At 37.9% G+C, this 25,769-nt stretch overlaps 1 protein-coding gene across 39 annotated transcripts in view; it reads left to right on the top strand.

Annotated features, from left to right (window-relative positions):
* PLCB4 (phospholipase C beta 4) overlaps positions 1-25,769 on the top strand; it is a 409,930-nt gene that overhangs the window by 183,323 nt on the left and 200,838 nt on the right. For 8 of the 39 annotated variants that reach the window (XM_074004781.1, XM_065522775.2, XM_065522774.2 and 5 more), the window contains one exon: positions 13,889-13,960. The exons of the other annotated variants lie outside the window; for them this stretch is intronic. The gene's annotated coding sequence lies outside the window, so the exon portion shown is untranslated. The remainder of the gene's footprint in view (positions 1-13,888; positions 13,961-25,769) is intronic. 39 annotated transcript variants of the gene reach the window in all.

Below are 25,769 nucleotides of genomic sequence, written 5' to 3'. Positions count from 1 at the left end.
AAAAATGTCTCAGACTAGAAAATGCAATTTTTGAAATGTAAAGGTGTGATGTAGGATTAAAAATATTATTGTCTTGGCCGGGTGTGGTGGCTCACGCCTGTAACCCCAGCACTTTGGGAGGCCGAGGCAGGTGGACCACTTGAGTCCCCTAGGAGTTTGAGACCAGCCTGGGCAACATAGTAAAACTCTGTCTCTACTAAAAATATAAAAATTAGCCAGGCTTGGTGTTGCATGCCTGTAATCCTAGCTTCCTGGGAGGCTGAGGCACAAGAATCTCTTAAATCTGGGAGTCGGAGGTTGCAGTGAGCTGAGATTGTGCCACTGCACTCCAGTCTGGGCAACAGAGCAAAACTCTGTCTCAAAAAATAAAAATAAAAATAATTGTCTTATCACATTCACATAATTATTCTCTAATATTTATATTGCAATAAAAATGAATCTGGTAAAGTTCCCATGAAATGTGGAGATGTTTATTGCAAATAGTCCAATGGCTTTTCAGAGAAGCTCCTTGAGAAATATCCATATGACTCAAATTATGTGTAGAACAGCAAAGTAGTAAAAATATACTATCAACTTTCTAGTATTCGAATTAAGAAATGTCAAGAAGAACCACCTCAAATTTTGGAAGGTCAGGTAAATTTTAATTCTTCTGCAATCACTCTAGTCAGTAAAAGAGATAAGCCAAATAATAATAACAAATACACATATCTAGTAAAATATATATTTATGCCTGCTTATATAGTGAAGTATATCTAATTTGCCCAATACTATACTTAAGACATGGATATGTTGTACCTTGCCCTGTTAATGGTGCTGTCACCAATAATCTCATCATCCTCTATGGCCCTAGGCAGAGTTCGTAATACTTTTGTTTCATCTGACAGATTTGAAAACACTCAGAGAAAAGCAGTATATACCCGAAGTCATAAGAATGGTAGGATTAGAAGTCATTCTTCTTCTTAGCTTCTGTTCTTTTCACTGCAGTATGCTGCCTCTTTATTCCTTGAGGCCCTCAGCCAATAGGATTTTTTAGGCATGCTGGGCTTTTAGACATTAAAGAACTAGCCAGTGAGTTGAACATTCCGTGGTGGATTAAACCAACCTAATGAGCTTGTCTCTCCTCTCTACTACAGGTCTTCAGTCTTTTTTTTTCTTTATTTCTGGAAGCAGTAAAACTTTGAACTTAGTTTTTTTTTTTTTTTTTTGTAAGTTTGAACTTAGTTTTTTTTGTAAGTTCAGCATAAATTTAGTGGCAAAATCATACCCAAACCAACAGACAGTAATATATAATCTTTATTTGTCCCACTTAGAGTGAATAGCCATAGATTTCACTCCATAAATACCTATGTATTTGATAAGGATCCGCAAACGGTTTCTATAAATGGCCAGGTAGTGATTATTTTAGGCCTTGTGTTCCATACCATCTCTGTTGCAGCTACTCAACTCTGCATTCGTAGCATGAAAGCAGATATAGACAATACATAAATGAATTTGTGGCTGAGGGCAAATAAGTCTTTATATGCAAAAATAGGTGGAAGTCTGGACTTGACCCATTGACCATAGTTTGTCAACCGCCTAGACTAAAAGGTGATGCTCAGATCTGTTGGGACTATTGCATAACATATTGTGTATATATATATACCATTTTACCTTTCTGAATTCTGAAATATTTCAGACTTCAAGAGTGTTTAGTAAGGCATCAAGATGTGTACCTAAGATTTAAAGGAAGTTTTATAAAGGAGAAAGTCATCTCTATTACAGTCAAGCATTAAAGTTCTTGTATACAGATGTCTTGAGGGGCAACTAAGGTTCAGATATTGCTAGTGCATTAATCAGGAATGAGTTCTGTGAACAACAAAGCATTTGAACACATAACTTCTTTGTTGTCCCTTGTAACAAGATCAGAGGTAGGCAGTCCAGAGCTGGTTCAAGAGCTAAGTGATTCCCTCAGGGATGCAGACTCTGTCCATATTTATTCTCCAGCATCCTTAGCTGATAAGCCTTCACCCTGATGCTCATTGCCTCATGGTTGCAAGATACATCCTGTACCCCTAGTGTCACATGCACACTCCCAGCAGAAAGATAATAGGAAAGCAGGGAGAATTGTCTCTCTTAGAGAAGTAGAAGCTTACCCCTGCAAATCTCAACATTCCTCTTGTCGGCTAAACAAGGTTACAAGGCTACTCTTAATTGTAAGGAAGACTCAGGAAGCAAGTATTTTTAGTTGGATTCATTTTCATCACCCTGTAAAATCAGAAGAAAGGATGTTGGGTGGGCAAGTTGCACACCATCTGCTAAGGCATCTGTTCTTGTTTGGTGGCTGTTATATTTCATTACAGATATTTAACATCATATCGTCTTCTCCCCTGGGGAACATAGCTTTTTAAGTATCCCCAGTGTTAGCAGCTTGTTTTCCATCTGAGTTGGAAAATTAAATAACATTATTCACATTTTTATGTAAATGTTGTATAATGTGCATATATAATGACTTGAGAATGGTTTTCTTCAGAAATACATTTTCCTATTTTCCTGAGGATTTTAGTTTTGGAGGACTTTGTTTACATGTGACTCTAGTATGCTGAGTAGCAATGCTTGAGGGAAGAGTGAAGTTGACATAAATGGAAGGCAACTTGCACATTGAGCTTTGTGGGCAAGTGATTGTTCTCATGGAGGATGATTCCATCTAAGAACAAGATTTTATGAACTCAGAGAATCTTAAGAAGAAACAGTTACTGAGTAACTTTCTTAAAATGTAGATCTGATGCAGGTATGAGAGAAGAGCAATTAAATAGGCACACAGAGATCATTTTAGTTCTTAACTTGAATATCTTGGGATACTTCCTTTACCCCTAGAGGTAGTGTTTATTCTCTTTCTGGAAACAGGGCATGTAACTTGCTCTTTCTTTTGTGTAGACTACCATAATAAGAAAGGATGGAGGTAACTGCATGATTTTAATTGTGTCTTTTTGCTTTAGTAGAATGTCCTAAAATGGCACAAGTGGGAATAGTATGAAAATAAATACATTCATTTATTGGTTAAGTTTTAAATGTGAGTGAAATTTTCTTCAACTAATTATAATACTAAGTTATTTCTAGAATCTGTTTCAATGTAGCCATATAATTATGTAGAACCATAACCCTTTATTGTCCAGATAAATCTTGACCCTGAAATAATGTACAATAGACCCTCATCTGCTATAATTTTGAAAACTACAGTAAGAAAGCCAAATTTTAGTCCAAATGTTTCACGGTTCTTTGGACTTCCAAGATGACAGGCTTATCAAAAACTATTCCTGACTTGGCCAGAAATAGGAAGATCCTCATTTCGATGGGCAGAAATGAAGAAGCCATATAGACACATATTTGGACCAAGATTCCTTCCTTTTGACTTCCAGATCTTTCATTAACAGGACTGAACAAACCAGAATCAACAGTATTAGGAAAAGTAGACAGCTAAAAGATAAATTTTAACATGAGCAAATTTACCAACTGATTGAGAAGAAACAGAAATCAGAGAAGAGACGGAACTTTAAAATAATTTTAAATTTTATCAGGGAGTTTTGGCCAGACTCCTAAGGAAAAGGAGGAGTTCAAGAGCAAGAGGGGATTCTTAGAAATTAATTCTGACTGTTGACTTTTAAAAACAGTATATTAGCTGAAAGAATAGATGCAAAACTTTTCTAGAAAACAGAACAAAGAACCAGGAGTTGGAAAAAAAAATTAGTGAAAGTGGAGACATTAAAGAATCATTCCATGTGGTCCTACACCTTCTAATAGAGGGGGGAAAAAGTGGGGGAAATAATTAAAGATACACACACAAAATTTTTTTTAAATTTAGCATTGTATCATCACCTCCCCTGGGCAACATTTCTTTTAAAGTATCTCTAGTGTTAGCAGCTTGTTTTCCATCTGAGTTGGAAAATTAAATAACATTATTCACATTTTTATGTAAATGTTATATAATATGCATGTATAATCACTTGATAAGTCATAAGAAAAAGAGTATGAGTGGATCAGTAACTAAACACACTTTCATGATATTTCAGAACACCAAGGAAAAGGAGAGGATGTTAAGAGTCCAGAAGTGGGAGTGGGGTGGAAAGTTGACCACAGAGATAATTTCTAGGCCAGGCGTGGTGGCTCATGCCTGTAATCCCAGCACTTTGTGAGGCCAAGGTGGGTGCATCATGAGGTCAGGAGTTCAAGACCATCCTAGCCAACATGGTGAAACCCCGTCTCTACTAAAAATACAAAAATTAGCTGGGCGTGGTGGCATGTGCCTGTAGTCACAGCTACTCAGGAGGCCGAGGCAGGAGAATCGCTTGAACCTGGGAGGTGGAGGTTGCAGTGAGCCAAGATCCCTCCACTGCACTCTAGCCTGGGTGACAGAGTTAGACTTCATCTCAAAAAAAAAAAAAAAAAAAAAAAAAAAAAAAAAAAAAAAGATAATTTCTAGAGGGCAAGAGAATGACTTCATGGTTTGGCGGTAAAATTATTCTGAACCTGCAATTTTGTTCTCAGACATACTGCACATTTACCAGGAAGGTAAAAAATAAACACATTCTCAGACAAGTAAGAACTACATTATTTGATCACCCCAGATCATTCCTAAAAGAATTAATGCAGTGTAAGCTCAATAAAACAAAAGAAGGAAATATGGGTTTCGAGACCAGGTGGAGAAACTAGACCAAGGAATGCAATAAAAAAAAAAAAAAATCTCAGACAATAGTTATTTGGCAAATCTGTTAAAATAGAACAAAAAGTTGGCAAAATTACAATAGGATTTTTGGGGAACTCGGAAATCCTAAGAGCAAATGACATTTCCGTAACAGGAAGTATGATGAAATGGAATGGTCTCAGTGAGTGAATGTAGTTTATGCTATTTAAGAGGGCCCTCTTCTTCTCAGTTTTTCTTTGTTAATGTTTTTTGAGCAGCACAACTTTAGTGATAATATTGCATGGCTTTCTCTCTGCATTTATACTTACCACTTGTTTCTGCAGAGAACAATTATGTAATTTTCATATTGTAAATGTTATTCAATTTTAAAAACATGTAAAAAATAGTACAGAACATGATATCACCTTGACAATGTAAAAGTAATAATTACTGGAGAAAGGTTGGGAAGTAGAAAGGGGAAGAGAAATGAAGAGAAATACAGGGACCCTAATCTGTTATTTTACCGAGAGAGGAGATAAGAGAAACTCAAGTTTGGTGAATTAAGAAAGAGAGGTTTAAATACAAGGCTCAAAAAGTCAATTAAAAAACAAAATATTGAAATAAAACTGGCAGAGATGGAGAGAAGGAGGAAATGGCATACTATGGAGTTAAATGATAATTTCTCAGTAAACAAATCAAGAAATAGAGGTTTGAGCATATTGTCTAAAGATACGCTCTTCAACCCAGCATCCCAACCATGTGTGGTTATTGAGCCACTGAAGGGCAGTTAGTCCAAATTGAGATGTGCTGTAAGTATAAAATATATACCCAACTTTTGAAGACTTAGTATGAAAAAAAGAATGTAGAATACTTCAATAATTTTTATATTGATTACATGAATTGATAATATTTTGGATGTATTTGGTTAAATAACATATTTAATTTATTAATATTAATTTTACCATTTAAAATTGTTCTTTATGTTACTACTAGGAAATGTAAAATCACAAATGTGACTCACACTATACTTTTACTGAACAGTCCCTGAATTCGAGATTTGGAAGTACATTTGAAGAATGGAAATTAGAAATGATTTATGTATACATACCATTCCAGAAGTAGACCAGGAAAGGAAGAGTTTTTATGTTATATTTTATATGTTTTAGAAAATGTTTGTACTAAGCATTGAGCAGTTTCAAAGGGCTATTTGTAAAGTCTATGAAAGGCATAAGGAATACTATGACAACAAACACCCTTAGTCACCACCCAGTTTAAGAAAAAATAAATAAAATACCATAGACTTTGAATGCATTTCCTCTTTCTACTTCAGGCTACTAGACTGTTTTGATTTTCATTTTTTTAATAAAAATAGTTATTTTCTTTTTGTAAAAAGTTTCTAATTGAAGGATATCTTGTGTAGTTTTTTGGGGGGGGTTGTTGGATAATTTGTCAGTATTAAATTTTAGAATGTGTGTGCCATTTGATTCAGTGGTTCCCTTTGAGAAATGTATTCTGTATGTTTTGAAAAATGCAAACTGCAAAAAAATGTATAGAGTGACATCATGTTAATTTTTAAAAGCATGTATGTTTATATATTTGTGTAATTATAGATCTATATATACATGTATATGCTGACATTCATGTAGACATTTACATGATATTTTTGTGTATATACATGAGCTTATTCACATATAATAACTAGGACTAGTGCTTCTCTCTCAGAAGTCTTATTGGATGGGCAGAGGAGGGAACGTCATATTCTTGTTTTATAAATTTTCAGAAAGAGAGATCATCATAGAATTATGATTTTATTTACTTAGATATGTTCATTTTCTGTATTTTTCAAGTAAAAATTCTTTAATGAAATAAAATACATGTTGAAATATGTTCTAGCAACTGGGACTATCTTAAAACAGAACACATTGCCTTAGAAGGTAAGAAGCAATATGTTTACAAATGAGAAAGAGGCTAAGTTGCATGAAAGTATTAAAGCCATTATTTTTCTTCTCTTCCTCCCTAAGTACATCAGTACAAGAAGCAAGTGTTACCACTTTCAAAGCAATCCTAAAATTGATTCTTTATCCCATCCTTTCAGTCTAAGACACTTTTAAAGAAACCACCAGTCTTCCTCCAGTGTGCTTTATTTTCTAACACAGTATAAGAAGCATGTGAGCAGTTCACATTAATGTAATGATGTGTGCTTCCAGCAGGACAGTCAAAGCAAAGGGGATGCATGAATCTCTCTCTTTTTGTTTTAACTTTGCTGAGTGTAGACCATGTATACTTTTTGGTGATGTTTACTTCTTCTCTAATCATATATGTGCATGTGCATTGAAAAGATTTTAGGAAACTCAAATTACAAATTAAATACTTATAGTAATCCTGTCATCCAGATATAAACACTAATAATATTTTGTTGTATTTATTTCTAGAATATCTAGACATATACATATAACCATTTTTAAAACTTAGGAATATGCTGTGCATGTGATTGTTTTTCTCATAGAATATTGTGAGTGCTTTTTCATGGCATTGAATGTTCTTCATAAGCATTAGTTTTAATGACTCTGAATTAGATCATTTTAGGAAAGCAATTAAAAATATTCTAAGAGTTTAAATTGAGAATGAATATATCTTTGTGGTGAGCACTGAACATACTTTTTCTTTTACTTGATTTTGAGTATGTAATTGATTTCATAAGTAAAAAGATAATGAAACGCTTACCTTGTCATAATGAATAGTGACTTCCTAAGCTGTTAATGTTAGGTGAATGGAAGTCTTCCCCTGTGGATATGGAAGACATATCCAAGGACACATTGTTAATGAGAACAGACTGGCTTTGTACTTCGATACTCTCCAATAAGTGAAAAAACAGAAACTTCATTAATGCAAAATGACATGGAGCTATACCCTTGCATTTTCAGACAAGGATGAATCTATATTCTGTCCTTGTCTCAAGGAGGCAGAAGGTTGCAGATTCCTTTTTGCTGTGTTGTTTACCTTTAATGACTCATTGGGCATAAACCAGCATTATCAAGGTGAATTCCACCTGAGTCAAGTCTAATACATGTCATACAAGACAGGATCATTCTGGAAAGTGGGAATTTGGAATTGTGTCTTCTATTGTCAGTTGAATGAATGGGATAGGCTGAGTTGGAGGAGGAATGATTCTTTTGGGCTATGGGGACCCAAGAACTAGTGCCATCTGAGAACCATTAACTTTTTTTAAAAAGTGGAAGATCAGAGACATTCACAAGGACTATAATAAGAAAGAGTATGATAGGTCAACATGAGAGAATAGACGAGGTAGTCAGGTGAGTGGGTGAGCGAGCGAGTGAGTGAGTGAGTGAGAGAGAGAAGAGGGCGGAATTTATAAAGAGCATAGCTCCCATCTCCTGGATGCCTTCTGCAGGCCAGCCACTTGTCTCCCATGGGATGGGAAGGGAGTCACCTGCAAAAGGAGGAGCATGGAGGATGAGGCAGAATTTCTTTTCACTTGGCATGTAAGGATGATGAGACTGAAGGAGTAGGAAGGAAGTAGCTTGAGGTAAACAGAGTTTTAATAATAAAGGGGTTTGAAGAGTTGACACTGTCTGGCATTCCGTGAGGAAACAAAGACCTCTTGTAAATAACTTGCAGAAGGTTACATGGTTTTTCACAGGAAGCTCCAGGAAGCTGCCTGGTACTGTTGGATATGGACATGAACTATTTATTCCTCTTAAGATCCTGACATCTGAGACAAAGCCAGGATGTTTTATACAACTTCTGGACTAGATGTGTTCTCTGATGAAAAGTGAAATTGCATCCTCTTTGCATTGGAATTTGCAGGCACTCTCTCAAGCTACTTTAAGTGAGAAAAAGGGGAATGTATTGAAAGAACACAAGGCTGTGTCCAGGAATCTCAGAGTAAGCAGGGGAGGATCTAAAAATATGAACTGGAAAGCTTTAAAGAATCCAGGCAGTGATTGATTTTCAGTGGCTCTCTTATCTCTGCTCTTCCAGTGCTGTTTTTCTCTGCCCCTGTTTCTCTGTATACATGAGGTTGGGTCACTGTCCTAGATATTTACATGCCTTGTTCAGGCAGCTCTTAACTAGTATCCCTAAAGTTCAATCCCAAATTCTCAAGAGAGGAAGAAGCTGATTGGCTCATGTACTAAGCTTTGAGCACATGTCCGTCCTTGGTCCAGTCAGCACTGGCCAGGGGCAAGATCCCAGTACAAATATGGGTGCCATGGATAGCCTGGTGGATGGGGGTCAGATAATACTTGCCAAAGAAGGAAATTGTGGGCTGGAGTTCTCTAAAATTGACCACTATCTAAAATTGACCACTACCCTATGATATCTTAGCAGGTCTGGGACAGGAGACATGATCTTTCACCATCACTGTCTTTTCTACCAGGAAGAAAATCTAGTCCCTTGCTGTTGAAAGTATGGCCCACGGACCAGCAGTTTTAGCATCACCTGGCAGCTTGTTAGAAATGCAGACTCTCAGGCCCTTCGCCAGGCCTATTGTGTTAGAGTCTCGGGGTAACAAGATACCCTGATAATTGTAGGGCACTGACTTTTGAGAAATGCTAATTAGATGGAGGAGAGAATTAGGAACCAACACAGATCAGGGCTGCTGAGATGGCTTCTTTCACAGGTACATACCTCCTTTTATCTGGCAGCTAATTTGTTGTGGCCAAGCTTCAGCTAAGAGCTATCCCCTGCCCTCACTAAGCTCTTATTTAAGATGTTTCTGCTAGAAACTTGAGTTCAGGATGGGCTGGAGAGAGCTGCCTGTGCTCAAGAGAAGGATAGTTTTTGTGTCCATCTTATTCTGTGTTGGCACCAGAGAGGTTATCAGTGGGATGAAAAAAGGAAAGACAAAAGCAATAAAGGTGCTAAAATCATGTCCAAAAGGCAAGTATCAGCAAGTTCACTTTTAATTAGTTATTACCTTGAGGTTACTGATATTAAATCATTATACTACATCTGTTTTCACTTCTGCCTCTGAAAGTTTTTTGAAGTCTTTAAAAAGGCATCTTTTCATAAAGCTTAAGCTCTTTGTGGGCTATGTTTTGACTGAGGAAAAATTACTAGATAATTCTGTATTAAGTCTATTTAGAATACAGATTCCCTCAAGAAACTCACCAGGTAGAACATCTTTGGCAGCAATTCAGAAATCCATGCCATTAATTTTTCAGACTTTGATGTCCAAAAAGATAAATTTCTGACACTCTACCTTGCAGGAACTCTGTTTTCCTGAAAATGAAGATTTTCTCTTTTATACTTCTTAAAAGGCCCTGGGAACTAATGTGTGTCCTACAATCTGCCATTATTGTTAAATCAATCTGCTTATTTGCAGGAACACTTTAATTATTTAGTAACCTGTTTGGAAAATCCATATAAATTATTTTCTTATAAAAATCCTTACTTTGTAATAGAAGTGATCAGATGGAAATAACAAGAATTTCTAATTCTGTGGGCAATCAGATGGCCTCTCTCAATGGTACCCTTCTGACATAAATTCAGAACTTTCATCACTGTGTATGTTGTTGGAGTAGAAATGTATAGTTTCACTGGATCATGTTGGAATTGTTGAAGCCAGTTGCTCTAATGCACTTGATTTTTTTTTGTGACTAAATTTCTATATTGAAAGTTTCATTTTGTCTGGAAATGTAATGTCCTTTTCTTGAATAGGCATGTGGAAGTATTGGGAAATCTTTGAGGTACTGTTTCTCAACCTGAGCTGAATATTGAAATCACCTGGGGAGCTTTGAAAGCTACTGATGCCTAGGACCCGTCTCCAGAGATTCCAAAGTCATTGCTCTGGTTGCAGGATTTTTAATCCCTTCCCTCCCCTGAGATTCTAATGTGCAGCCAGTGTCAAGAGACATCATCCTGTCGACCTGTTCACCAAACAGGTGTGGATATGGGTAGATAGGCTCGTCAAAATGCATTTTCCCAGACGCTATCCCAAGACAACAAATTCATTAGCTTTGGGGCAACTCCAAGAATCTATTTAAGCAAGTCCAAGCCCCATTGTGATTTTGATAGAGGAGGCCCTCGCACCACATTTAGAAACTCTTTCTTGGAGATTGTTTCTAAAAAGAGAATGACTGGGACCAAAATATGTTCAGTGTTGTAGTATTAGGGACCATCAGTGAGTAATTGAGGTGTACTTGAAAAAGATGACAAGGCTGGGTGTGGCGGCTCATGTCTGCAATCCCAGCACTTTGGGAGCTCAAGGCAGATGGATCACTTGAGGTCAGGAGTTCAAGACCAGCCTAGCCAACATGGCAAAACCCCATCTCTACTAAAAATACAAAAATTAGTTGGGCACACGACTGTAATCCCAGCTACTCGGGAGGCTGAGACACGAGAATCACTTGAACCCGGGAGGTAAAGTTTGCGGTGAGCTGAGATTGTGACACTGCACTACAGCCTGGGCAAGAGAACAAGACTCTGTCTCAAAAAAAAAAAAAAAAAAAAAAGTGACCGGCAGTTATGTGGTATAGGGACAAGACTCCTGGGGTCACAACGACAGAATAGAGTTCTGATTCCCACAGTGCTTCTGTTACCAGTTCTGTGGCTCTGGGTATGACACTTAATCTTTCTGGTGCTGAATCCCTTCAACTCCAAAAATAGTGCTTGGAAAATGTTAATCTCAGGTCCTCTGAAGCTCCCATACTGGATTATTCAATGATATAAAAATTTTCTGTTAGTATAAATTCTTATAGAAACTTCTAGCAGTGCTATTGATGGATGCCCTGCCACAGTGGGTCAAAAAGCATAGTGCCTGGGCAAGCGGCAGCATGGTCACATTGTTAGAAATGCCGATTCTCAGGCCCCACCACAGATTTACTGAAGAAGCATCTTTGGGAGTGGGCCCCAGCTGTTTCACCAGCCCTTCAAGAGATGTCGATGCATGCTTAAATTTGAGGAGCACGCCTCTAAAAATAGTACTTGGAAAAAAGAAAGATGAGAAGTATTCTTTTTACCTATGGTGAAGAGAAATCATTTGCTAAACATATAAACGTTTAACACTGTTTAGAAAGAAATACGTTGGCAAGCAGCTTCAAGTGGAAGGGTAACTGTTAAGAGAAATATTGAAATCTACAGCCTTGCTGTACAACGTGTGGTCTTCTGATGGGTCAACATTGCTATCTCTGGAGAACTGCAGAATCTTTGTCTCTGCCCCAGATCTACTGAATGAGAATCTGCATTTTTTGTTGTTTTTTGTTTGCTTGCTTTTGTTTTTGTGTGTGTTTGTTTAAAAAGTTCACTTGGTAATTCATTTGCAGTCTGAGAAGCATTGTTCTAGATAAAGATGTTAAGACCATAATGTCAGATTTCCCTTACTTTCGTAATATGTACCTATCAGTAAACTGTCCCACCTCACAGGTCTGAAATCAAATCCAGTAAAACAGTGTTGGCCCTGTAAGTTAGATCCACACCCATATCAATTTAATAGTTAGTAGCTGTTGTTTTCATTGTGTTTTACCTGTTTGGGGCTTTTACGCCTTTTTAAAAAAATTCCTTATGGAAAAAAATTGCTTAATATTTTTGCTTTCTTTTTCCTTTTTTTCCTCTTCTGAAAGCTACCATTTCATTCTGACTCCCTATAGTACTTGAACATTTTTAAATTATTTTTTTCTAGTGTCCGACCACTTTTCTAAAATGGAGGCTGGGTAGAATATTGAGGGTTTGTTCTATGGGTTTGGTTTTATCTTGATTCATTGCTACATTTCTATATTTGTGTGGATCTCAATAAAATTATAAATTACAAGATTAATGTTACAAATTATAAATTAAGCTAACATTAAACTGCAAAACGTATGGGAAAGAATCCTTAAGGATCTGCAGCAGAACCTTCTAAACTAACAAAGAAGAACTAGCCTTGTGCAGTGGTACCTTAAGATAGAGATAGGCGGGCCGGGCGCGGTGGCTCAAGCCTGTAATCCCAGCACTTTGGGAGGCCGAGACGGGTGGATCACAAGGTCAGGAGATCGAGACCATCCTGGCTAACACAGTGAAACCCCGTCTCTACTAAAAAATACAAAAAACTATCCGGGCGAGCTGGCGGGCGCCTGTGGTCCCAGCTACTCGGGAGGCTGAGGCAGGAGAATGGCGTGAACCCGGGAGGCGGAGCTTGCAGTGAGCTGAGATCAGGCCACTGCACTCCAGCCTGGGCGACAGAGCGAGACTCCGTCTCAAAAAAAAAAAAAAAAGATAGAGATAGGCAACCTGAGATTTCACAAATAGAACAGAGCAAGTTTATGATAAAATGGATGGAAATGGAGCACGACATACTACGTGTGTATTCTTATGAAGCAACTTTAAAAAATAACTCTTTTAATCATTTGTTCCCTCCAAAACTTAGGTACTCTCTCTAGTAACAGTTCCTAGGTACTAGGAAATTTATTGGCTTCAAATTATGAGAAGAAAACAACAATGTTAAAGTGGCTTTCATTAAATATGTGCCAAACAGGACATTTCTTCAACCATTTTGTCAACTAGGACATTATATCAACTTGTAACTTAAATCATCTTTATGACTTATCTATAAGCTACATTTGCTCTGGGTGCCTTCACTATGTTTGCTACGATTTGGGGAATCAAGAAAAATTCCTAAACCTAAGAATCTTAGAAAACACTGGCCTTACATGGTTAATTATTTATTTTGTTTTCTTCTGTGGTTATTCCATATCTATTTTTCTGTTTAGAATTAGAAGTTAGTCAAGGTTTTTAAAAGAATTATTATTTGTAATAAAAATATATCATAAAAGGGCAATTTTTATTTGATTTTTAAGGTTATTTTTCTCTCTAGAAAATCAGTTCTTGACCTTTTTGGGGCATTAAAACTCATCTGAAAATCTTATGAAAGCTGAAAATATGCAGAAAAATATACATTTTGAGCTGAAGATTAACCTCAGTGTCAGTGCTATAATTTGCATATTTGTTCCCTCCTAAATTTATGTTGAAACTTAATCTCCAATGTGGCAGTATTCAGAGGTGAGGCTTTTAAGATGTGATTGGTTCATGATGGCCCTGCCCTCATGATAGATTAATTTGTTCATGGATTAATGGAGTAATAGGTTAGCATGGGAGTGGATCTGTGGCTTTATAAGAAGAGTAGGAGACACCTGACCATGTTAGCACACCTCCCTGAGGTGGCACAGGGCATCACATGGCAAGGGGGCTGAGTGTGCTAACATAGTTAGGTGTCTCTTTCTCTCATCTCTATAGAGAGTCTCCACCAGCAAGAAGGCTCTCACCAGATGCAGCTGCCTGACTTGGGACTTCTTCACCTCCATAACTGTAAGACATAAATTTCTTTTCTTTATAAAACCAGTTTCAGGTATTCTATGATAAGCAACAGAAAAGGGACTAAGGCAATCAATTAATTCAGTAAAGACTTTTCTGATGACAAAAACAAATGAACCAACTAGCAAAATTAAATAATATGTTCACCCTAGGAGTTTTAAGTGAGACAAAGGTAACTTTTTGGTTCTCCTTGAACCCATGGCTGGGTCTAGGGTCTCTGATCATACTTGGTTTCTTTCTGTTTCTCTGCTATGTCTTCTGCTGTGTTTGGTTTCACATTTCAGTCATTGACAGCTTCAGGCTGATATACCATTGTTCCAAACATAACAGAATAAAGACTCTAATTTCAAAGTATCTCAAGTAAATCTCAGAACTGAGCTTGTGAATCTTGATGGCTTATATCTGGGTATTCTGTCCATTCCTGAACCAAGATTATTCCATCTCCAGCTGTGGTAGGTCATAGCTCAGGTCACAGTCTTTCACTTTTAGAGTCAGTTTCACAGGAACGTCAGGAACTGACAGCAGGAAAAGGAAGGATTTCTAGATGAACATCAGTGCCCTCTTATCCATACAAGGGGGATGATGTTAAGGGGGAAAGACTATCAACATCCACCGCAGAAGCAGAAATGCTGTTAAGAGACAAAGACTGTCAGCATCCACCACCTTGAGCAACCACTGATTTAGAGGTAAAGAAACTATATAATTAGCCCAGGCCAACTCTTTTTTTAAGTTTTATAATGCCCGACTACATACATGTCTTCATCACTTCTTTAATATAAAATTTCTGTGCACCTAATGAGAAGTTATTTTTAGCTACACATCCATGACCCTTATCCTCATTGTTGCATTTGTCCTCTGAACCTTGTCATCACATACCTTGCCCAAAATGCACTGCTTTAGCCATTGAGCAAGGTGGGTAAGCACATTGAATTTGCTATCATCCTCCTTAAAGGTGTAACAATGCAGGTAGCTCAGTCACATGGGATCAAAGAAATGAGGCTTATTCCTAATACTTTAGGAATACTTGTGAAGCCTCATGGGAAGTTTTTCTTTAAACAAGTCTACAGCACTTATTTTAGGCTTAACTAATCTGATTAGTTATTAACAGAAAAGGAAAGATACATTTAAAGTCCACAGATATGCAAACATTTAATCAGTGAGTATAGGTTTTATGTTCTGTCTTCATTTATCAGTGATGAGAGTGACCTTGGTTATGACCTCCCACAGCTAAGGATGGAATGCTTTTGGTTCAGGAAGGGAGAAGATGCCAAGACCTGACCAATTAGGATTAACAAGCTCAATTCTGAGACTTTATTTGAAGTACATTGGAAGTGGAGTCTTTCTTCTGCTAGGGTTAATACTACTGGCATATTAGCCTGGAGCTGTCAACCGTAAGAGATAATGTGTTCAACTATAGTTGTCATCATTCTAACACAGTGAGCAAGGACTGAGTGCTACTGAAAAATCCGGTAAACAGAAAGTTGTTTCACTTTGGCTATGTTTTGCTGGATTTAAATTGAACATTTCTGAAACTTCTGAATAATTCTGTCATAGAAAGATCCATTACAGGGAACATTTTATAAATAAACTACTCTTATATCAACAGAGATCAAGGCAAAGAAAAGAAACCACTCTAGGTATTTCACACAAGATTTAATACAGGGGATTGGGTGCTTAGAAAATGGCCTGAAACTCTGGTGAATGATGAGGAATGTTGTAGCCATCACTGGACATTTAAGTTCAGGAGCACACCCACTGTTGCTATTGCTGCTGTAATTTCCTCTAAAACCTGTATCTTTCAAATTGTGATTGCCGGGGGCAGTAGCAGCAGGAAGATGGCCACTGCCCTTTAAATATTTAAGTGCTTCTAACTGGTGGAACTCACATACATAGGAGTCTTGGAAATTTAATGTTTAACCTTCTGGCCTCCCTAACCAAGGAAGGGTGGTATGGCAATATACAGAGACAATCCACAGTATATACTACAGTATTAAAAAAACGAGTTCCCCTGTGATTTTATTAATGAAGTTCCTTTTTTATTCAAGAGAAACTACCTGTCTATGACAGCTTAAAATAATATTAAACCTCACTAAATGGAGAATTACATTTTTTCCTTTTTATTTATTTTAAAAGGTACAAACAGTAAAATTCATACTTTTTGATATATGAGATTTGACAAATTCATTGAATCATGTTATCACTGTCATAATAGGATACAGAACAGTGTCTTCACTCCAAAAAATTCTTGTCTGTTGTTTGTCTGTATTCAGCTCTCTTCCCATCCATACCTCCTGGTAACCAGGGACCTATTATCCATCACTACTAGGTTTGCCTTTTCCAGAATGTCATAGAAAGGGAATCATACAACGTGTATTGAATGTGACATTTGTAGAATGCATTTGAGCTTCATCTATGTTGTTGCTTGTATAGATAACCCATTTCTTTTTGTTGCTGATTAGTATTCTATTGTGTGTATGTACCATTCATGACTTGTATTTTGAAAGAATCACATATTTCCTTTTATTCCAACTCTCCATATATTTTTGTAAAATACCATGGATATTATGAACCCTACTTGCAACTTCAAATGAAATGTTCTTTATTGATGATTAATCAGGTTATGTAGTTTAATTATGATTCCTGGGTAGGATCAAGAAAATTAGACAAATCTCAAGAAATTTCTATTCTAATATATAGGTCAAGTATGCTACCTAGAATGTACCAAGTGCCCATTTATGCCACCTCAATGAGTTTTCCGAAAGAAACAGATATTTTTTAGATTAATTATTTGTTGATTTTCATACTATCGTGGAAAGATCAGTGAAGGCCACCCATATTTTCATTTGAAAAGATGGACTCATTTTTGGCCCTATTCTCAGAGAACCTTTCTTCCAGACAAATTTCAGTATATTTTGATGACTCATTGTAGAAACTGGTTTATTATTTGCAGCAGGAGAAAGCATTGCTAGCCAACAGCTGAGAAAAAGAAAAGGTTACAACATTCAGTTTTAGGTTTCTAAAGGCCTTATTGGGCAGAATGTAATTTCCAGCTGTGGATTCATCCAGCCTTTGAGGACTTATCCCCTGCCTCTTTTCTGAAGGGTTCTGTGATTGTTCATTACCTCAAGTTGTCCATTTTACATCTTATTTGAAAGCAGGACCCTGACAGTGCTAAACCTTCTCAGGCTCAATTGAACTGTCAGAGGTAAAGAAACCAAGAAGTTTCCTTGTGTTTAGTCTACCCCAGACATTCTACACATTAAGTTCATTATCTCACAACTTTATCTGGTAGGTAGTAGTATTATCAACATTTAACAGTTAAGGAAGCTGAAATTGAAAGAAGTTAGTTACCATTCCCAGGATTCACATAGCTCATTCAAGAACTTTTGAACCCAGGACTCTCTGATAACAAAGTTTATGTTTACAACCATTTTGCATTTATTTTTTTTTTTGTCATTTGGAAGACATTGACGTTGTCATTACCATTTTTATACATGAATTATGTGCATCTATAATTAAGATGACAACTGCTTGTCCAGACTACTTATCCCTGTAAAAAAATGTTTCCGAACATTGTTAGGTGTGAGTAATTAATACATCCTGCATGAAATGTTTTGTGGACCAATGAGATGGCTTATTAGAAACATTTAGCTTCTTCCAAGAAGGGTTGCCAAAATGGCAAATGTAGTGCAATTCTTTATAACACTTGTACCTGGAGTCAGAAGTCACATGTAGCATTCAGACTAACTATATCAGTTGGGGCTTTTAGGGTTGTGCTTTTTGGATTTTACAGGGATGTTATTTGACCTTTGATTAAGAAAGCATCATGGGGCTGGGTGTGGTGACTCACACCTATAATCTCAGCACTTTGGAAGGCTGAAGAGGGAGGATCGCTTGAGCCCAGGAGTTCGGGACCAGCCTGGGCAACATAGCAAGATCCTATGTCTACCAAAAAAAAAAAAAACAAAAATCAAAATTGGCTGGGCGTGGTGGCATGCACCTAGTAGTCCCAGCTACTTGGGAGGCTGAGGTAGGAAGATCACTTGAGCCTGGGAAGTCAAGGTTACAGTGAACTATGAACATACCACTGTACTCCAGCCTGGGCAGCAGAATAAAACCCTGCCCCCCACCTAAAAAAAAGAAGAGAGAAAGAAAATATCAAGGTACCATGATTATGAAGGTATAACAATTTCTTAATACAGAACTTTGTTGCTGTTGCAATGAGGTTCTGCTGTATCACTTGAAAATAATTTGATGAAACTAAATCAGATCAGGGCCTTGTACCTAAAACATTACACATGCTTTAGTAGTCATACAATATGTTCTGCTAATGAGGATGCTGACTGGCAATCAGAAGTCTAAGATGGAGCATTACTGACATTTTACATGCTCTCATGGTTACCACCATAGTTGCAGGTCTCCAACCTAGACTATCAAGGGTCTGTGTCTCAACCCCTATTTCCTCTCCTCCCCTTGTTCCTCCTCCACCCTAAATTAAATGCAAGCCTGGACAACATTGCTTTAGCACTTTCTAAGTATATTTTATTTTGGCAAGTCATATATTTACTCAGTTCTTTTGTGCAAAGCAAATAAGCTATTAGAGCTCTCCCCTTGGAGCCATTAATCAAATTGTTTTTGAGTTTTTCTGCTCCCCAGGGTGGGGAAGTGTGACACATTTCTTAGTGAGCATACCCTTCAAATGAAAAGATGGTCTTGGGTGATAGCAAACAAGGTCAGTTTGTTCTTTGGTCTAATGAAAAGGCTCTCCCAGTTTGTTCACTGTTACTAGTGAACTTGACTTACCTTGTGAGCTTCTAGTTATGGGGATTTTTTTTTTTTTCATTTCATTTTACCTACCTTGGTACCTAGCAGCGTTGGATACGTTGAAGGTACTTTCTATATTTTGTTTTTGGAAAATACTTTAAAGTTACACAGGAGAAAATATATCCATGTAATTCCAAGGAGGCTGGATTCCCTTCAGGAGTGGGGGCATTATTGGTTTTAATCCTGAGTATATACATATTAGAAAATAAACAGTGAGTTGAATGTTTGACATTGGTCATGTACCATGCAGGAAGGATAATCATAGACCTGCTTTTGCAAAGCATACATTCAAGGGTAAAAGACTTACAATGTGAGAATAGAATGATGTCACTACCGCTTTTATCATTACTCTTGCCTAGTATGTATCGAGCAATAATGAAATGTCAGACCTTCCTCTGAGTCCTTTCAATATTAACGTCTTTAATTCTCAAAACAGGGCTCTTGAAGTAAGCACTGTGATTATTCCCACTTTACAAATGAGGAAACTGAAATGCAGAGAGGTTATACTTGCTGAAGATCACACAGTTATGAAAGGCATGCCTGCTATTTTAATTTGGGCAGTCTGACTCCAGAGCCCATGTTTGTATATACTGGTCAGATGGAAGAAGCAGGGGATCCCAAATGAGCCCCTCACCCAAAGCTATGGGTTAGAGAAGGGTCCCAGAGTCAGTGACATCTGTGCTAACTCATGGATGATGGGTAGGTATTTGCCAAGTGAAGGAGGAGGAAGAGGAGGGTGTTATGTTCTGTTCAGATGATAATACAGAACTGGTTATTGTGGTTGCAGTGTGTGTGTGTGTGTGTGTGTGTGTGTGGTGTCTGTTTGGAGCAGATGATACAGATGCTCGAGCCAGAGTACGTACGTCTTTGTTAAGCCATGTTATTACTAAATGTAGGTTTTTATCTTGTGTATTGTTGTGAGCCACTGAAGGGCTTTAATCAGGTAACATGATAAAACTTACATTTTTAGAAAACTTAGTTAGGCTTCTGTGTAGAGAATGAAAGAAAGAACAGGAGGAAGACTGCCGGCAGGATATTAACTAGGAAACTTTGCAGCAGCCCAGGAAAGGATGGATTAATACAAAACCTAGAGTCAGGGTAAGACAGGGGCAGATGCCAGAGAGATCCAGGGAGTAGAATCCAGCAGGACTTCGTAACTCGTTGGCTGGATAGGAGAGAAGAATTAGATGGAAGAGTCACATTTAGAGCATTTTAAAGAAAAAAAAATTGAATTCCACAGTTCCTGCTCCAGGCCAGTTTTTCATTGTTCTTACAGTTTATTTTTCTTTAGAAAGGAAAAGGCGCATTAAATGTTAATGAAACAGATGTACCTGATTTTTTATAGATTCCTGGTCCACTTGACTTTCCTTTCTAATGCTATGGTTTCTTGAGTTTACACTACTTGTGGTGGCGAATGCTTTCAGTAAAATTTCTTATATGTCATCTCTTAAAAATTGCAATATTTATCCCTTTAAGTTGCCATAAAAAAGAGAGTGCAATGAAGGATGAGAGAAATTATGCTCGTCTTCAGTATCTTAACGGGCACCATACTCCTTAGGTATTAAGACTGAACACGACTTTTACCCCCCAAATTATCAGATTCTGACCCTGTTTTATTTGCACATGTAAACACATGTTTGGGAACAGCAAAGTTATTTCCATCAGCCTTGGACAATGCATTTTTGTAATGGCAAATTCTATCCTTAAACATCCCCCGTAGGGTTAAAGAGAAAAATACCTTTTGTCCTAGGAAAACCATGCCTTGTGCTTTGCCTCTACTCTTTGTTTCTGAGCCTCAGAAACTGTTTCTCTTGAGAATTTCCATCTGCTGGTAGGTTTTCTCTATGGTTCTAGAGAGCAGATAAAGATACAAGTATCCCTTGTTATCTGACAATCTTGCTTTTTCTGTACAGTAAAGGTTTTCAAGTGGTAAAATTCCTACCTTATTTAAAATTTTTAAAATCTATACTAATTATTTGGCCGCTTTCCTCTTTGTCCCTTTTAATTTTGTAATTGTCATTCGAGTGTAAGAAAAATATAACCATGCTTAAGATACTTGAAAAAATCTTTCCAATTCGGAACTCTTTGAATGTGATAGAGACTCTTTAGAATTTTACCATATTGTAGGAAATACTGTTTCAACCACCACATGAACAATGATTTATGACATTTCTTATTGTATTCTTCCATTTTCATGCTGCTGATAAAGACATACCCGAGTCTGGGAAGAAAAGGGGGTTTAATTTGACTTACAGTTTCACATGGATGGGGAGGTCTCACAATCATGGCGGAGGGTACAAGGCACTTCTTACATGGAAGCAGCAAGAGAGAATGAGGAAGAAGCAAAAGCGTAAACCCCTGATAAACCCATCAGATCCTGCAAGACTTATTCAGTATCACAAGAAGAGCACAGGAAAGACTGACACCCCATGATTCAGTTACCTCCCATTGGGTCCCTCCCACAACATGTGGGAATTCTGGGAAATACAATTCAAGTTGATATTTGGGTGGGGACACAGCCAAACCATATCATTTATGAAACAGCATTACCTGGTGGGAGGAAACAAGTGGCATATTATCAAATGGGACCCTATGATTGCCCAAGGTCACGTGGCTGTTAAATGGTAGAGCCAGAACTCCAGCCTTGTTCTGTGCCATTCCCAGGCCCTGCTCTTTCTTCCTATCGTACCACACATGTCATTTCTGCCTCTAGCTCATGGCCACAGTCTAGTTTTTTGATAAGAAGCAATTCCAGAAATGAAGATTCAAATCCCAACTAATTCTGTTCTGCTCAAAATATGGCCCATGGACCAGCAGCATTGAGATCACCAGGGAGCTGGTGATGGCTGCTTGTTTATGGAGTGCTTATTTTGTCCAAGTAAGGTGCCAACTCTATTACATGCATTATCTCATGACCTTCTCAAAAGATGTGCAATGATATGATCCTTCTTTTTCCACAGATGACAAAAGTAAGCATAGGAAACTTATTGACCATACTTGTCCAGTGCTGTACAAGGAAAGGTTGGAGGTGAATTTCGACCTAGTTGTTCTGATTTCAGAGCTTATACTTTTAATCATACACTGCAGTTTAGGATGCATGTGGAACTGTTTCAAGGGAGAGCACAGTAGGGAGTGGGAAGGTGAGGAGGAAAGGAATTGGATGGCAAATGTGTCACCTAGGCAGGCTAGCTGCTATAACAAAGAGGACCACAAATATGTAATGGCTTGAAAATATTTATCTTTGCTTATCTAACAATACTGGGCAGGTGAAGGGGTTGATGGGACTGCCACATGTTTTTGTTTATTCAGGAATCCAGGCTGATGAGAGCTCTGTCATTTTTAGCATGTAGCTTCCAAGTTCACCCTGGAGTCGATGTAGTTAGAAGGACCAAATCACCAAGAGGAAGGGATGTTCCTGGGAGGATTTTATGGACCATGCCCAGATGTGATACAACTACTTCCAATCACATTTCATAAGCCAGGATTCAGGTGTGCGGGCCTGAGAAGAGGAGTCTGGTGTGAGTCTCAGATGGGGAGGAATACCTGGATTTTACTGAGTTTCCAGGAAATATTAGGTCACAAGCCACTATTAGAATCAAGCCTCTGGGTACATTTTTATATGTTTTATTCTCCATGCTTTGTGAGAGAGGGGTTATTTATTTCATTTTACAAAGCAGCAAATTGAGATCCAGGGATTTGTCCAAGGTCACGTGGCTGTTATATGGTAGAGCCAGAACTCCAGCCTTGTTCTGTGCCATTCCTAGGCCCTGCTCTTTCTTCCCACCATACCACGCTTGTCATTCCTGCCTCTAGCTCACGGCTGCAGTCTAGTCCTTTGATAAGAAGCAATTCCAGAAATGAAGATTCAAATCCCAGCTATTCTGCTCTACTCAAAATATGGCCCATGGTCCAGCAGCATTGAGATCACCAGGGAGCTTGTTAGAAACCTGCAGTTTCATACTTGGGAGGCTGAGGTGGGAGGATCGCTTGAACCCAGTTTCAGGCTGCAGTGAGTGAGGATTGTACCACTGCACTCCAGCCTAGGCGACAGAGCAAGATCTTGTCTCTAAAAGGAAAAGAAAAAGAAATAGAAATGTGCAATTTCTGTCCCTACCCCAGAAGTGCTGAATCAGACTGATTATTTTAGCGGGGCCCCCAGGTAACCTGGATGCACAGTAAAGTCTGGGAAGCCCTGGACCAGGTTCCTGGAAGCCAGCTTCTCCACCTGCTGCCTCTGTGTGACTGTCATCTTCCTTACGTGTGGGAGAAGTGGATTCACTGCATGTGAGCTACAGGGTCTAACCACTGGAGTAAAATTTCAGCCTTTTTAAAGAGTAAACATGTTTAACCTAGAAAGGACTACTTAGCAACAAAATATTGAAAGACTGCTCAGCCCATTTTTTTTTGAAAAACATGAGCTGTTTCCATAGATAAGCCAAACAGGCCTGAGCAAAACAGAGGAAAAGAGAGCTTTGCTGTTTTGATTTGTGGATAATGATTTGATTTTCTAAAAAGAACAGCTTTGTTTCTTTCCCTGAAAATGTAAGAATACTGAGTTCTTAGCCTCAGCCCATGCAGTTTTCCTGCTTTGGCATATGGGTAGGGCAAAGCCAGATTAAAGATGCACAGCATCAAGCCATCTGACCTCCAATGCCAGATTTCCTGCAGTAGTCTAATTACCAGTTTATCAGCTGTTAACCTTGCACCACAATTACAAAAGGGCAACTGCTGGTTAGAGTCTTAATAGTTGATGAGTGTCAGGGAGGGTCTTCCTTCTGGTGAGAACAGTATCCTTGTGAGTCTCATGATGATGATTTGCTTTAGAGCTCAGTCACTGGAAGGGAGGAGAGAAGGCATAAGGAAGGGAGGGCATAATGACCGAGGGGACCCAAGTACTGTGACAGAAGGCCATAGACAGCTTTCCTATCTAGGAGGAATTCAGCCTGAAGCCCATAGCTCAAGGAGCACACAGACTAGGCACTCCTGTTTTGAAACAATAAAATAAAACTGTTTTTTGAAAGTTTTGGTCACTTGATCATTTTGCCCCGTGTCTGTGATTTCCCTTAGAATAAACAAATTAGGACTAGTACCTTGGTTTTAGTTATAAGACCATGTGCAGCCACAACAACATTGCCTTAGAAGGTAACTTTATGCTATTTTTATTCAATTAAATCTCACAAGCCACCCAGAGTGAATGTTTTCATGTTGCTTTCTTAGAGATATGAACATAGAGAACAGAAGCTTGCTTAAGTTCAGAGCAAACAGAATTCCAGTTGCACAGCTCTCCCAGTTACAGCTGTTTATCAATACTTGGTGGATAGGGGAGAGGTGACTTGTGAACTGCAAGACTTTAATACATGTCAGTAACTTTCTACTACAAATTGAAATGCTCTGTAAATCAGGAGTTTGCCATTTTTATGCTGCTGTATTTCATGGCAGTCCAATTGGAAAAGAATTAGTATTGATGTTCTATTGGCATGGTTTCCAGACCAGTTGTGATTTATAAGAACAGCATTGCATATAAGAGTGTACACTGCTTAGACAGGACATCCAGGAACTGAGTTAATCTACACTTTCAGGTACTTCTGCTCAAGCGAAGCACAGAAAATATCTTTACAAAGTTCCAAAATTAAATTTTAGAAAAAGGTTTAAACAAAAATGTTAGCTTATTAATTTACCCATGGTTACTCCAGCGAGCTCTCTCATGACAACTCATGGCATGCTTTACTAGACACTGGGCCCTATGCATAAGTTTCATCTGATATTACCCTAAAAAAGACTCTTCAGGTGGATATCATAACCTTCAGCTTACAGTTTGAGGGAGCTGCACTGGATCTCACAAGGAGCAGATATGAGTGCTGGGCTTCCAGGGTCCTGGAAACTAGCAATCACTGTGAGTATCTGATGGCAACCAACACATAGAATGGACATGGTCCATACAGGCCATGACTAGGTTAGGTTGTCTCACTCACATAATGCCTGTTCATTCACTCATTCATTTCTCTTCACTTATTTAACAAATGTGCATTGAGAACTTACCATGTTCCAGGAGAACACAAAAATGAAAGATTCACAGGTCCTGCCCTCATGGAGCTCCCCATTGACTTTTTTTGTTTTTTGTTTTTAAATAAAAACTTTACTGTATTTCCTTTCTTGGGTGGTTACATCTAGGTAAGACAGATACGTTGTATGTTGGATGGCCTCAGTTAATCAAGATGCTAATAACTTTATAAAACTGTGGGAAAAATTTGGAGTATGTTATTTGGTTAAAGAATAGGAAGATTTCTAAGGACAGATTACAAAGTTAAACCTAAAATTAAACAGTTTGCTTGCCAATGTATTCCTTTTTGTGTATTCCTTTATCTGTGAGTTCACTGAATACTTCCTATGTTCAAGGTATTATGCAGAGTGTAAAAGTTGAATTCAGTTTCTCATGCAGCTGAAGCTTCTTTCAGACTTAGACATGAGCTTGAAATAATTATTGTGCTAGATAGAAATATCCATTGCCTTGGAGAGGTATGTATAAAGTACTTGGGATTTAAAGGAAGAGAGAATTAGAGAAAACTTCAAGGGGTGAAGTGACATTTGAGCCAGACATCAAAGGACAGACAGGATTGGAAGATGGGGAGATAGGTGGGAATAGAAGATTCATTTTAGGCAGAGAGAACAATAGGGAAAATAGAAGAGTGACTAGCAGGAAATTCAGCTGAAATTTGATATATGAAAGGTATTTTAGAGGTATCAATAATTGACTTACTTCCAAAGAGTTCATCATCATTTTAATCTCCCTTGAAGATTATTTTTTAAATCCAGGTAAGATATTTTAAAAATTAGAACGTACATAAAAGTTGAAAAAGGAAAAAATGCTGACCTTCACCCCAATGAAACCACTGGCTAACGTTTGAATATTTTCCTTCAAGTCTTTTGTGTTTTGTTTCTGTGCCTCTTTTTGAGTAGTTGAAATAATATATTGCATTCT

The sequence above is a fragment of the Macaca fascicularis genome, chromosome 10 (assembly GCF_037993035.2).
Source record: "Macaca fascicularis isolate 582-1 chromosome 10, T2T-MFA8v1.1".
In the NCBI taxonomy this organism is placed as follows: domain Eukaryota; kingdom Metazoa; phylum Chordata; class Mammalia; order Primates; family Cercopithecidae; genus Macaca; species Macaca fascicularis.
Note: the sequence above shows the minus strand (reverse complement) of the source record. Positions and strands in the feature narration are given on the sequence as shown.